Source organism: Amblyraja radiata, chromosome 8, assembly GCF_010909765.2.
Source record: "Amblyraja radiata isolate CabotCenter1 chromosome 8, sAmbRad1.1.pri, whole genome shotgun sequence".
In the NCBI taxonomy this organism is placed as follows: Eukaryota; Metazoa; Chordata; class Chondrichthyes; order Rajiformes; family Rajidae; genus Amblyraja; species Amblyraja radiata.
The window spans coordinates 37,584,683-37,588,344 of record NC_045963.1 but is presented as its reverse complement, the minus strand read 5'-3'; positions in this window follow the sequence as shown (position 1 = coordinate 37,588,344).

The following is a 3,662-nucleotide window of genomic DNA, read 5'->3' as shown; positions in this document are numbered from 1 at the left end:
ACAGACTCTGCCTAACCTGTTGAGTTCCTCTAGCAGTTAATATTTCTTTTAATTCCAGATTCCAGCATCTGTAGTCTTGTGTCCCTAGATTTAAAGGAATTAGAAATACGTAGGCCCAGATATAAGGAGAATATATTGTGTATGTTATGATCAGGAATACAGCCCCTAAAAATATAGCAGAAACAGATTTAAGAGTGATTTTGTTATTCTTATTCTTTATTACTGTTATTTCAATGGCCAAGAAGAATTAGATGCACATTTAGCAAGGAACATTTACGAGAAATGGGGGAAAATCAAGCACTGGGATTTGCTGTTCTGGCAAAACTAGGCCACAATTATAAAATTCTATGTTATGAGATTCAATGAAAGCTCCACTTCTTCATTGTAAGCAAGTATTCTGTGTCAGACAGAGCACTGCTGCTGTGATGGCAAAGACTTGCTAAGATCTTGCTAAGGGCGACACGGTGGTGCAACGATAGAATTGCTGCCTTACAGCGCCAGAGACCCGGGTTCAATCCTGACTATGGATGCTTGTCTGTACGGAGTTTATACGTTCTCCCCGTGACCTGTGTGGGTTTTCTCCGGGATCTCCAGTTTCCTTGCACACTCCAAAGACGTACAGGTTTGTAGGTTAATTGGCTCAGTATAATTCTAAATTGACCCATGTGTCTGTGGGATAGTATAAGTGTGTGGGAATCGCTGGTCAGCACGGACTTGGTGGGCCGAAGGAGACTGTTTACGTGCTGTATTTCTAAAACAAAAAAATGAAATCTAACACTTTCATGTCAATTAGAGCCTATTGAAAATCCCCAGGCCCATTGCTCGGATACACTGGGAATCTTGCAGTTTGCAGATGCCCATTGAAAAGTAATTAACAAACACTTTGAACCAAGAGTTTAATAAGTTGTTGTGGTCATTATCGTGTTCCAGCTTTCCTGAAGTCAAAAGTTTTGAGATACAATATGGAAACAGGCCCTTGGGTCCACTGAGTCCATGGCGACCAGCGATTCCCACTCACTCGCACTATCCTACACAAAAGGAACAATTTACGATTTTTGCTGAAACCAAATTAACCTACAAACCTGTACCCCGGGTCTCTGGTGCTGTAAGGCAGCAACTCTTCCCTGTCGCCCTTCATTGTTATATACACTAGAACGATGAGGTACAGGTCTGATGAAAATCTTGCTCGCAGAAGCACTGAAGGCACATGGACTCAGACCACACAGAAAAACATAAATGATACATAAAAAAGCACAAATTCTGCAATACAATGAAGAGAAAAAGACTGCAAAAAAACAAGACAATAGTGCAAAACACAATTAGAAAACAAGTCTGGTAATGGAAGATGTTTTCCGTATTGTTTAATTGCTGAGGTAGATGAGAGTTGTGCAGTTCGGTTCAAGAACCAGGATAACAGCTGTTCCTGCACATGGTGGTGTGGGACTTCAGGCTTCTGTACCTTTTGCCCAATGTAGTTAGTAGTGAGAAGAGGATATGGCCAAGATGATGGGTATCCATGATGATACATATCACCTTCTTATAAATATCAAGCAGTTCATGTATTCAAGAAGGAACTGCAGATGCTGGAAAATCGAAGGTACACAAAAAAGCTGGAGAAACTCAGCGGGTGCAGCAGCATCTATGGAGCGAAGGAAATAGGCAACGTTTCGGGCCGAAACGTTGCCTATTTCCTTCGCTCCATAGATGCTGCTGCACCCGCTGAGTTTCTCAAGCAGTTCATGTAGATGCTTTCAAAGGTGGTGAGACTGTTCCCTTTGATGGATTGGGCTGAGCCCACCACTCTCTGCAGTCTCTTGTGTTCCTGGGCACTGGAATTGCCATACCGGGTGATGATGTAACCAGGCAGAATACTTTCTACAGTACATCTGCAGAAGCTTGTTGGAGCATTCGGAGACATGCCAAATTTATTTAAACCTGTGGGAAAGAAGACGCGCTGGCTGCCTTCTGTGTGATTACATCTATGTGTCGAGTCCAGGACAAATCAACCATAATGTTAATGCCCAAGAATTTGAAGCTGCAACCTCTCTCCACTGCTGACCCACCAATGAAAACTGGAATGTGGTCTCCTGACTCCCCCTTTCTGAAGTCAATGGTTAGTTCTTTGGTTTTGTTGATGTTGAGCGAGAGATTGGTGTGGTGGCGCCATGTGTTCTATCTCTGTCCTGTACGTGATTCATCGCCACCTTAGATTAGGCCAATGTTCGTACCGGGCCATGATGCAACAAGTCTGGATACTCATAAGAGCAACATTGCTGAGTTGACGTTTTCTATCCTGGATGTCATTCAATGTGTTGAACAACAGATCGCCCCATTAGATTATCTGCAAAATCTCATGTTAAAAACTAATTAAAACATTTCTTAGGCAGGATGACATGTGATGTCTTTACTGTCTGTTGCTACTTATCTACGTGGCTCTCCAACTCTTGGATTCATCTATATCTGTCAAATTAAATGCTATGTTGCAATGCTCTCTTCCTCCTCCTCCATCTGCCATTTCTACCCATTGAAATAATTGACATTTGAAGGTATAAGTTCAAGCTTGTTTAATTTCTTAATTTTTTGAGTGCAGACATGTTGATTTAAGCTAGAAAAACAAATAATTTACTTGCGGCATTTAATTGATGAGTTGGGTGTTCCAAGACAACGCCTTTATGATTAGAATTGAATATTATTTTTCATGCTATGATCTTGCATTACCATGAAATGCTGCAGGCTGTTATTTACATATCCAAATGCCTGCACCATTTGGAAAGGACGAAACATTAGGACATAATTTCTACATTTATGTGTGTACAGTACGTTGAAAGCTGAAGTTAATTTTTCTTTTCACAAAGGTTGTGCAGATCCAGAATATAGCATTAAACATGGCTCCTCCTGGTAGGCTAATTAAAGGCTAATAGGCACATGGGATCCGCAGTTATTGGGTAAATTAAATTCAAAATTGGTTTGACCATGGATAGACGGTAGCTGTGGAGACATGCTTTCCTGACCTGAGATTTTGTGGCCAGTGGTGTGCCATTGGGATCAATGCTGGGATTTCTGTTGTTTGTGATATACATAAATGATTTGGACATAAATGTGGATAGGCTGATGAATAAGCTTGCAGTGGGCACAAACGTTGGTGAAGTTGTGGATAGTGCATAAGATTGCCAAAGGATGCAGCAAGATATAGATCAGAAATGGCATATGGATCCAGGCAAACATGTAAGGGATGTCAATGTGACTGGGAAGTATCCTGTAAATGCAAGACCCTAAGGAGCATTGATGTTCTTGGGAACTTGGGATGCAAGTTCATAATATCCTAATAGTGCAAGAAATGCAGACAGATTGGCAATGGAGTATGGCGTGCTTGCCATCATTGGTCAGGGCATTGAGCATAAAAGTAATTTGCAGCTGTATAAAACTTTTGTTTGGCCACAGTTGGAATATTGTGTGAATTTCTGTTCACCTCATTAGAGGAAGGATGTTGAGGCTTTGGAGAGGGAGCAGAAGAGGTTCACCAGAGTGCTGCCTGCATTTGAGGGTATGGGCTGTGAGGAGGGATTGGACAAACTTGGATTGATGATTAGCCCGAGAATAATAATAATAATGGATGGGATTTATATAGCGTCTTTCTAATACTCAAGGCGCTTTACATCGCA